The sequence below is a fragment of the Piliocolobus tephrosceles genome, chromosome 15 (genome assembly GCF_002776525.5).
Source record: "Piliocolobus tephrosceles isolate RC106 chromosome 15, ASM277652v3, whole genome shotgun sequence".
Lineage (NCBI taxonomy): Eukaryota > Metazoa > Chordata > Mammalia > Primates > Cercopithecidae > Piliocolobus > Piliocolobus tephrosceles.
Genome location: NC_045448.1, coordinates 95,151,002 through 95,162,725, shown reverse-complemented (window position 1 = coordinate 95,162,725; position 11,724 = coordinate 95,151,002). Strand labels below are relative to the sequence as shown.

The 11,724-nt window shown below is 41.1% G+C and overlaps 1 pseudogene; it reads right to left on the bottom strand.

Annotated features, from left to right (window-relative positions):
• Positions 1 to 317: 317 nt before the first annotated feature.
• LOC111525067 lies at positions 318 to 713 on the bottom strand (annotated as a pseudogene).
• Between the last annotated feature and the right edge of the window lie 11,011 nt (positions 714 to 11,724).

The window sequence follows — 11,724 nt, the reverse complement described above, 5'->3', positions numbered from 1 at the left end:
CAGTTATATTTTTAAAAATAAAACGGTCACTCCCTTCAGCCCACACCTCCACACCTTCATCTGCCTACCCAATGGTTGTCAGTTCCATCAAGTCACCCTCTCCTTCTACTCTAGTATTACCACAAGAATTGAAATTTTCAAGCAGAAAAAAAAGATGTCATATTACAAATAAGTGAGTAGCGGCCCAAAGGAAGCCCTTTGACTATGATCTCCAATTTTCTGTTCAGTCAACACTGCAGAGATACAAGGATAAACCACCATTTTGGTTACCAAGTCTTATTCAAGAGCTCACATAAAATATTCCAGATAAATGAAATTTAATCCTCATCTTTCTCCTCTTCTTCGTCCTGGTTAATTTGGAAGCAACGTAATTTGTAACTCTTTTTGCTGTTAGCAACTGTACACAACCAATCATGAAGATGATTCTTCTTCAAATATTTTTTGGTGAGATATTTCAAATACCTTTCGGAAAAAGCCACCTCGGATGTCACAGTGATCTTGCTCTTACTCCTTTCGACGGTCACCACCCCTCCACCAAGGTTCCCAGCTTTTCAGTTCACTTTGATCCTTCCTTGCAAAAACTGCTCAAAATTGGCAGCATCCACAATTCCATCTTCTACAGGGTGGGTGCAACCAAGGGTGAACTTCAGAACCTGCTTTTTTTTTTTTTTTTTTTTGCCCCCGTTCACCACAAGGTTTCTCACAGGCATCATGGCATCAGTGGAGGCAGAAAGCCAGATATCTCTTTAACATACTGATTTTCTTTCCTTTGGATGTATATCAGGTGGTGGGATTGCTGGATCATATGGTAGCTTAATTTTTAGTTTTTTGAGGGACCTCCATACTGTTTTCCACAGTGGCTGTACTAATTTACATATCCACCAACAGTGTAAAAAAAATTCCCTTTAATCTGCATCCTCTCCAGTATTTGTTATTTTTTGTCTTTTTGGTAATAGCTATTCTGATTGGGATGAAATGAAATCTCATTGCAGTTTAGATTTGCATTTCCCTGATGGTTAGTGATATTAAGCATTTTTTCTTATACTTGTTGGCCATTTGTAGATCTTTTGAGAAATGTCTACTTAGATCATTTGCCCATTAAAAAAAATGGGTTATTTGTTGTTGTGTTTTATTTGCTGTTATTTGAGTTCTTTGTTTATTCTGGATATTAATCCCTTGTCAAATGAGTAGTTTGTAAATAGCTCCTCCCATTCTGCAAGCTGACTCTTTACTCTGTTGATTGTTTCCTTTGCTGTGCAGAGGCTTTTTGGTTTGATATAATCCCATTTGTCTATTTTTGTTTTGTTGCCTGTGCTTTTGTGGTCTAATCCATGAAATCTTTGTCCAGCTCAATGACCTAAGCATTTTCCTTATGTTTTCTTCTAGTAGTTTTGTAGTTTTGGGTCTTGCATTTAAATCTGTAATTCATTTTGAGTTTATTTTTGTATATGGTGAGAGATAGGGGTCTAGTTTTATTCTTCTGCCTATGGATATCCAATTTTCTCAGTACCATTTATTTATTGTTTATTTATTTATTTTGAGATGGAGTTTTGCTCTTGTTGCCCAGGCTGTAGTGCAACGGTGTGATCTCAGCTCACCGCAACCTCTGCTTCCCGGGTTCAAGCGATTCTCCTGCCTCAGCTTCCCGAGTGGCTGGGACTACAGGCATGCACCACCATGCCCAGCTAATTTTGCATTTTTAGTAGAGACAGGGTCTCTCCATGTTTGTCAGGCTGGTCTCGAACTCCTGACCTCAGGTGATCCACCTGCCTTGGCCTCCCAAAGTGCTGGAATTACAGGCGTGAGCCACCATGCCTGGGCTTCTCAGTACCATTTATTGAAGAGGCTGTCCTTTTGCCAATGTATATTCTTGATGTCTTGGTTGAAAATCAGTTGGCTGTAGGTACGTGTATTTATTTCTGGTTTCTCTATTCTGTTTCAGTAGTCTGTGTATCTGCTTTTATGTCAGTACTGTGCTTTTCTGGTTACTATTTTATAGTATATTTTGAGGTCAGGTAGTGTGATGCCTCCAGCTTTGTTCTTTTTCTCAGGTTTGCTTTGGCTAGTCAGAGTCTTTTGTGGTTCCATATGAATTTTAGGATTTTTTAAAAAATTTTTGCAAAGAATATAATTGATATTTTGATAGGGATTGCACTTAGTCTGTAGATCATTTGGAATAGCGTGGTCATTTTAACAATATTAATTCTCCCAACCCATGAACATTGAATGTCTTTCAATTTTTAGGTCCTCCTCAATTTTTTTCATCAGCCTTTTATTGTTTTCATCGTAGAGGTCTTTTACCTCCTTGGTTAAATTTATTCCTAGGCTTTCTTTTTTTTTTTTGGTAGCCTTTTAAAATAAAATTGCTTTCTTGATTTCTTTTTCAGAAAGTTTGTTATTGATGTATAGAAATGTTACTGATTTTTGTATGTTGATTTTATATTCTGAACTTTACTGAATTTGTTGATCAGTTCTAAGACTTTTTGGTAGTCTTAGAACTGTAGACTCCAAATCCTACCATGACTTGTGTCTCTTTTTCCTAGGTACATCTTCAACCTTGGCAAAATAAACTTCTAAATTGATTGAGACCTGTCTCAGACACTGTTTTGGTTTATATTCGCTTTCTTTTTTTTTTTTTTTTTTTTTGAGATGGAGTCAATGGTGCAATCTCAGCTCACTGCAACCTCTGCTTCCCGGATTCAAGTGATTCTCCTGCCTCAGCCTCCCGAGTAGCTGGGATTACAGGCACCTGCCATCATGCCTGGCTAATTTTTGTATTTTTAGTAGAGACAGGGTTTCACTACGTTGGCCAGGCTGGTCTCGAACTCCTGACCTTGTAATCCACCCTCCTTGGTCTCCCAAAGTGCTGGGATTACAGGCGTGAGCCACCACACCTGGCCTTTACACTTGCTTTTTGAAATGAATTTGGAATTCCCTCCCTTTCAATTTTTTGGAAGAGTTTGAGAAGAGTTGGAGTGAGTTCTTTAAAAGTTTGGTAGAATTTAGCAGTGAAAGCTTTTCTTTATATACATGGGTAAAATTCTCTCCTCAAACCATGTTTTCCTCTACTTTCCTATCTCAGAAATCACCTACACAGAAGAGAACCTCTGTGACCATATGTGTGGGGATCTTCCCTGCCAACCAAGCAGCAGACACCAGGTGAATGTCCTCCAATTCCGTTCTAACACTATTTACGTGGAGATAGTGCCAGATCCCACAGGTTAAGGACTCAGTCCCCAAGCCTATTCCCTCTTTCCCCTCACCCACCGATCCCAAGGCCAGGCCTCTGGAACTTCTGACTGATTGCCTTCAAGTTGGGGTTCCCACAACACCCTCTTTGGGTTCAATTAGTTTGTTAGAGTGGCTCTCAGAACTCAGAGAAACACATTTACTGGTGTACTAAGAAGTGTATTTTAAAGGATGCAGATAACCAGATGAAGAGATATATAGGATGAGGTCTGCAAGGGTCCCAAACGCAGGAGCTTCTGATCCTGTGGAGTGGGAGTGCACCACCCTCCCAGCATGTGGGCGAGTTTTTCTTCACCTTCCTGTCGGCCTCCATGTGTTCGGCTATCAGGAAGCTCACTGAACCCTGTCCTCTTGGATTTTTTTTTTTTAGACGGAGTCTGGCTCTGTCACCCAGGCTAGAGTGCAGTGGTGGGATCTCGGCTCACTGCAAGCTCCGCCTCCGGGGTCCATGTCATTCTCCTGCCTCAGTTTCCCAAGTAGCTGGGACTACAGGCGCCTGCCACCACGCCCGGCTAATTTTTTGTAGTTTTAGTAGAGATGGGGTTTCACCGTGTTAGCCAGGATGGTCTCGATCTCCTGACCTCATGATCTGCCCGCCTTGGCCGCCCAAAGTGCTGGGATTACAGGCGTGAGCCACCACGCCAGGCTGTCCTCTTGGATTTTTATGGAAGCTTCATGGCAGCAGCATTCTTCCCCTAGAGGTATAGGTGAGACCCTCTCAAGACTCACAATCAGAAAGGCAGGGGAACATTAGAGTGAAAGGAGGGCAGGACAACGTCAGAGGCCTGTCCCTGAGGCCTAACGCCCCCAACATTATAACAAAAAACTGCATCAAGGGCTATGGGAATTATGATCCAGAAACTGTGGATGAAAACCAAACAGGGACCATTTGACTTCCTCTTTTCCAACTTGGATGCATTGATTTCTTTCTCTTGTCTAATTGCTCTGGCTAAGACTTACGGTGCTATCTGAGTAAGAGTGGTGAAAGTGGGCATCCTTGTTTTGCTCCAGTTCTTGGAGGAAAGGTTTCTAGCATTTTCCTGTTCTGTATGACATTGGCTGTGGGTTTGTCATCTATGGCTTTTATTATGTTGAGGGATGTTCCTTTTATACCTAATTTGTTGAGAGATTTTATCATGAAGGGATATTGAATTTTATCACATGCTTTTTCTGCATATATTGAATATTAAGTTATATTCAACTTAATACTGGCTCCATCATCCAGGCTGGAGTGCAGTGGTGCCATCTCGGCTCACCACAACCTCTGCCTCCGGGCTTAAGTGATCCTCCCACCTCAGCCTCCCGAATAGCTGGGACTACAGGCACTCGCCACCACACATGGCCAATTCCTGTATTTTTTGTAGAAACGGGTTTTTACCATATTGCCCAGGCTGGTCTCCAACTCTTGAGCTCAAGCAATCCACCTGCCTTGGCCTCCCAAAGTGCTGGGATTATAGGCATGAGCCACTGTGCCCGGCAGAGTTATCGTTTTTGTTAGGTTATAGTTTCTATTGCTGTGATGTGTCATGTTTATTGAGTGATGTGTCTTGAACTATTTTTGCATCCTTGGAATAAATCCCTCTAGGCCGTAGCATATAATCTTTTTGATGTGCTGTTGGATTTGATATGCTAGTATTTTGTTGAAGGTTTTTCTGTCTATGTTTATCAGGGATATTGGCCTGTACTTTTCTTTTGTCTTTTTTTTTTGTGAGACGGAGTCTCGCTCTGTTGTCCAGGCTGGAGTGCAGTGGCGAGATCTCGGTTCACTGCAAGCTCTGCCTCCCAGGTTCACGCCATTCTCCTGCCTTAGCCTCTAGAGTAGCTGGTGCCCGCCAACACGCCTGGCTAATTTTTTTTTTTTTTTGTATTTTTAGTAAAGGCGGGGTCTCACTGTGTTAGCCAGGATGGTTTCGATCTCCTGACCTCGTGATCCACCCACCTTGGCCTCCCAAAGTGCTGGGATTACAGGCATGAGCCACCGCGCCCGGCCTTGGCCTGTACTTTTCTTTTTTTGCTGTGTCTTTTTCTGGTTTTGGTGTCAGGGTATAAAAATAACAATTTCTGTTCTGTGAAAGACACTATTAAGAGAATGAGAAGACAAGGCACAGGCTGAAAGAAAATATTTGCGGCCGGGCGCGGTGGCTCAAGCCTGTAATCCCAGCACTTTGGGAGGCCGAGACGGGCGGATCACAAGGTCGGGAGATCGAGACCATCCTGGCTACCATGGTGAAACCCCGTCTCTACTAAAAAAATACAGAAAACTAGCCGGGCGAGGTGGCGGGCGCCTGTAGTCCCAGCTACTCGGGAGGCTGAGGCAGGAGAATGGCGTGAACCCGGGAGGCGGAAGCTTGCAGTGAGCTGAGATCCGGCCACTGTACTCCAGCCCAGGCGACAGAGCGAGACTCTGTCTCAAAAAAAAAAAAAAAAAAAAGAAAAAAGAAAATATTTGCAAAGATATATCTGATAAAGGACTGTTATCCAAAATATACAAAGAACTCTTGGTTTTCTTTTCTTTTTTTTTTGAACTTTTAGTTTTGATTCAGTGGATATTCGTGCAGATTTGCTAGCTAGGTATATTGTGCGATGGTGATGTTTGGGGTATGAATGATCCTGTCATTCAGGATCAGTACCCAATAGTTAGTTTTTCAACCCTTACCACGTCCCATCCTCCTCCCTTTACTAGTCCCCAGTGTCTATTGCCGTCTTTACGTCCAGGAGTACCCAATGTTTAGCTCCCACTTATAAGTGAGAACATGTGGCATTTGATTTTCTGTTCCTGGGTTTATTCACTTTAGGATGATGGACTGCAGCTGCATCCATGCTGTTGCAGAGCATAGGAATTTTTTTCCTTTTTATGGTTGCATAGTATTTCATGGTATGTATGTATCATATTTTCTTTATCAAATCCACCATTGATGGGCACCTAAGTTAACTCTATGTCTTTGCTATTGTGAATAGTGCTGTGATGCACACGTGAGTGCACGTGTCTTTTTGGTAGAACGATTGTTCTTTTAGATATATGCCCAACAACGGGATTTCTGGGTTGAATGGTAGTTCTGTTTTAAGTTCTTTGAGAAATCTCCAAACTGCTTTCCACAGTGGCTGAGCTAATTTACATTCCCACCAAAAGTATATAAGAATTCTCTTTTCTCCACAGTCTTGCCAGCATCTGTTGTTTTTTGATTTTGTAATAATAGCCATTCTTACTAGTGTGAGGTGGTTTTTCACTGTGGTTTTGATTTGCATTTCTCTGATGAATTAGTGATATTAAGCATCTTTTCATATGTTTCTTAAGTACTTATATGTCTTCTTTTGAGAAATTTTTTTTTGCTTGTTGATTTGTTTCCATTCCTTATAGATTTTGGATGGTAGATCTTTGTCAGACATGTAGTTTGTGAATAGTTTCTCCCATTCTGTAGGCTATCTGTTTACTCCAAATTATACAAAGAATTCTTAACAGCCAATAATGATAAAATTAATGATCTAATTAACAAGTAAGTAAGAGATCTGAATAGATATCTCACCAAAGAAGATACACAAATGGCACATAACTGTATGAAAAGATGCTCAACATCATATGTCACCAGGGAACTGGAAATTAAAACAACAATTACATATCACTAAACACTGATCAGAATGGCTAAAATCCAGAACACTGACAACATCAAATGCTGGTGAGAATGTGGAGCAACAGGAATTCTCCCTCAATGCTGGTGGGAAAGCAAAATGGCACCACTACTTTGGAAGAGTTTGGCAGTTTCTTACAAAACTAAACATACTCTTACTACACAATCCAGTAATCAAGCTCCTTCATATTTATCCAAAGAAGTTGCAAATTTATGTCCCCACCAAAAATGCACATGAGTGCTTATGGCAACTTTATTCACAATTGTCCCAAACTGGAAGCAATAGGTGATTGGATAAACAAACTGTGGTATATCTATATCATGGAATATTATTCAGCAATAAAAGGATATGAAATATATATATATATGTGTGTGTGTGTGTGTGTATATATATATATATATATATATATTTTTTTTTTTTCGAGACAAGTTCTGGTTCTGTTGCCCAAGCTGGAGTGCAGTGGTGCAATCTTGGCTCACTGCAATCTCTGCCTCCCAGGTTGAAGTCCTCCTCCCACCTCAGCCTCCTGAGTACCTGGGACTACAGGCAGGCACTATTATGCCCAGTTAATTTTTTAAAAAATTTTGGTAGAGATAGGATTTTGCCATGTTGCCTAGGCTGGTCTTAAACTTGTGAGCTCAAGCGATCCGCTCACCTCAGCCTCCCAAAGTGCTGAGGTTACAAGTATGAGCCACCACACTGTCCAGGACATGAACTATTAAGTCATGCAAAATCATGGAGAAACTTTAAATGTATGTTGCAAGGTGAAGGAAGCCTGTCAGAAAAGGCTACACATTGTTAAGATTCCAACCATTTGGCATTCTGGAAAAGACAAAACTGTAGAGACAGGAAAATGATCTGTAGTTGGTGGGGGATGGGAGGGAGGAATAAATAGGTGGAACACAGAGGATTTTTTGGGCAGTAAAACTATTTTGTACGATTATGTGATGATGGACATATGCCACTGTGCATTTGTCAAAAGCCCTAGAAGTATAAAACATAAAGGCATAGCCTGGCCAGGGGCGGTGGCTCACGCCTTTAATCCCAGCACTTTGGGAGGCCGAGAAGGGCGGATCACCCGAGGTCAGGAGTCCTCAAGACCAGCCTGGGCAACATGGTGAAACCCTGTCTCTACAAAAATACAAAAATTAGCCAGGCATGGTGGGGTGTGCCTGTAATCCCAGCTACTCGGGAGGCTGAGGCAGGAGAATCGCTTGAATCTGGGAGGCAGAGGTTGCAGTCAGCCGAGATCGCACCATTGCACTCAAACATGGGCAACAGAGAGAAATTCCATCTAAAAAAAAAAAAAAAAAAAAAAAAAAAAAGTTGCCCTAATTTAACCTAATTAAAATTAAGGATTCAGTGAATAATAATGCATCATTATTGGTTAATCAGTTGTAGCAAATGTATCACAGTAAAGTTAATGACAGAGGAAACTGGAAGAGGGGAGATGAGGATTTGAAAGTGGGGGAGGAAGTATAGGAGACATCGTATTTTCTGCTTGGTTTTTCTGTAAAACCAAGCTCTAAACATAGTCTATTAGTTTCTAAAAAGGTAATGAAATGCTTGAAAAAAAGGTAAAGCTATTGAGAAAAAGTCATGGCTTCAATAGTTGAGTAATGAGCACAGCACATTTGATCGTCAGTTCTGAAATCTACATTAAACAGCTAGTTAGTTTCTATACATTTCAATAAATGTATAAAGAATTAGAACAGAGAACTAATTTTCCAAAACATGTAGAAGGATCTAAAGAGATACTAAATCAAACCACTGTTCTAGGTGGTGACACTGTATTTGGAAAATGTTTGTAAATGTGCCAATCTAAAATTATAAAAATGTCGTTTCGATTTCTAGGAATGACAAGGTATTTATGAAATCTTGCATAGACTTAAGTGATGTTTCCATAAATATTCTTCATTTTTTAAAAAAATTATACACAACAGATGATGCTATGGTTTAGATGTTGTCCCCCGAACTTCATGTTAAAATTTAATACCCGGTGTTAAATTAAATTAAATTAAATTAAATTAAATTTAAATTTAATACCCGGAGGCGGGGCCTAATGGGAGGTGTTTGGATCACGGGGGTGGCTCCCTCATGAGTAGATTAATGCCCTCCCTGGGGGGTGGGTGGTCAGTGAGTTCTTGCTCTGTTAGTTCCTGTGAGAACTAGTTGTTAAAGGAGCCTGGCACCACCTCCTCTTTCTCTTGCTTCCTTTCTCACCATGCAGTCTCTGCAAACCGACTCCCCTTTGTCTTTCTTCATGAGTGGAGGCAGCCGGAGGCCCTCGCCACATGCCCAATCTTTCAGCCAACAGAATTGTGAGCCAAATAAATCATTTTTCTTTATAAACTATCCAGTCTCAGGTATTCCTTTATAGCAACACAGATGGGCTAAGACAGATGATATCCATTCTTAGTAACATAGCACAAATAATATAGTTATATGCCTTTCTAATCCTTGATTTCTTTATATATATAGAAACATGATTCATACAGCACCATGATCTTGCCAATATTACTGAAAATTTATTAAGAAAATACTCAATATCTTATCAGCATATGAGGTAATAAAAAATACCAGCTTTAGTAGTTAAGTGAATCTAATAGGTACAAAAATGAATATTTTATTACACTGAGCAAGAGCCCCAAATTTGGAAAATAGACATTTATGACTATAACATAATTATGACTAGACATAATCTAAATTAGTTTTGAGGTATAAAATTAGTTTTCCTTTCAAAATGATTCAAATCAACGACTCTAAAAAATATTTTTTTAAATATGCCTGATGTTCAAGGACTACTCTGCCCTATAAGATCATTAATAGGCTCATGCCTGTAATCCCAGCACTTTGGGAGGCCAAGGCGGGCAGATCACCTGAGGTCAGGAGTTTGAGTCTGGCCCACCTGGTGAAACCCCGTCTCTACTAAAAATACAGATTTAGCCGGGCGTGATGGTGGGTGCCTGCAATTCCAGTTACTTCGGAGGCTGAGGCAGGAGAACCCGGGAGGCGGAGGTTGCAGTGAGCCAAGATTGCGCCATTGCACTCCGGCCTAGGCAAAAAAAGCAAAACTCTGTCTCAAAAAAAAAAAAAAAAAAAAAAATCATTAATAATATCTACACACTAAACTTTTGGTTCAGTAGTAATTTGAATTTACTGTCTAAGGTAAACTAACTTTTGTTCCTGTCATTCTCAACCCAGTTGTTTAAGATCAAGGTTAGAATGCCATGGTCTTGCATTTCCATCAGACTACTTACAGGGTCCTAAATTTCCATTAAACTTAAGTTGAAGGAGATGGTAGGAAAAAATATTAGTCTAAAGGAAATTTAAATTTTTTAACATTTATACCTTTTTTTTTTTTGAGATGGAGTCTCATTCTGTCACCAGACTGGAGTGCAGTGGCGCGATCTTGGCTCACCGCAACCTCCGCCTCCCGGGTTCAAGCAGTTCTCCTGCCTCAGCCTCCTGAGTAGCTGGGACTACAGGCATGCACCATCACACCCAGCTAATTTTTCTATTTTTAATAGAGATGGGGTTTCACCATGTTGGCCAGGATGGTCTCGATCTCCTGACCTCGTGATCTGCCCACGTCAGCTTCCCAAAATGCTGGGATTACAGGTGTGAGCCACCGCACCTGACCTAACATTTATACCTTTTTAAGAGGATCTGTCTCACAAATTCTTTTTGTTCACTCTGTCGCTCAGGCTGGAGTGCAATGGCACGATCTCGGCTCACTGCAACCTCTGCCTCCCGGGTTCACACCATTCTCCTGTCTCAGCCTCCAGAGTAGCTGGGACCACAGGCATCCACCACCATGCCTGACTAATTATTTTTGTATTTTTAGTTTCACCATGTTAGCCAGGATGGTCTCGACCTCCTGACCTCGTGATCCACTCACCTCGGCCTCCCAAAGTGCTGGGATTACAGGCGTGAGCCACCACACCCGGCCAGATTCTTATCCTCTAAGTCTAAGCCAAATAAACAACACTAACCAACATACTTCCAATGGACTAATTACAAGTTACCGTTCCATGGAAAATAAAACATTTTGGTTTTTCATTTTCTAGGTGTAAAAATTGCTTAGGCTGCATTACCCCTAAAGGAGTATTTATATTGTAGCCCCCAGTACTATTGCCTAACTCTTCAATTTTCTGTACAACAGAGAATCAGACACAATTCGAATTATATATTCCCCATTTGAAAAGCTGGCTTAGGCCAGGCATGGTGGCTCACGCGCTTGGGAGGCTGAGGTGGGTGGATCACCTGAGGTCAGGAGTTCAGAACCAACCTGGCCAACATGGCGAAACCCTTTCTCTACTAAAAACACAAAAATTAGCTGAGCGTAATCCCAGCTACTCGGGAGCCTGAGGCAGGAGAATGGCTTGAACCCAGGAGGCGGAGGTTGCAGTGAGCCAAGATTGTGCCACTGTACTCTGGCCTGGGTGACAGAGTGAGACTCCATCTCAATACATAAATAAATAAATAAATAAATAAGACTAACTTAAAATAAACATGTATAGAAAATGAATTTACACTTAGTAATAAATTAGAGAGGAAACCATATACTGCCTGAAATATCCCTACAATTTAGCATTTGTGAAACTTTTAGCGTTTTATTCACATGTCTATGAATTGCATTAGGACTTCCCTTTATTATACAACTCAGATGATTTGCTCCAAAGTATAGAAACCTAACTTTGGAGTGAACACCCAGCTGAGTGTCTTTCAATGGAGAGCAGAGAGAGGTATGTTTGGTATGACCAGTGTTCACAGCAACTGAATGGAACCTCCACAGCAGGGAGTAACACTGACACTCTTGCCAGCTGATGTGTGCGGCTTCATCAG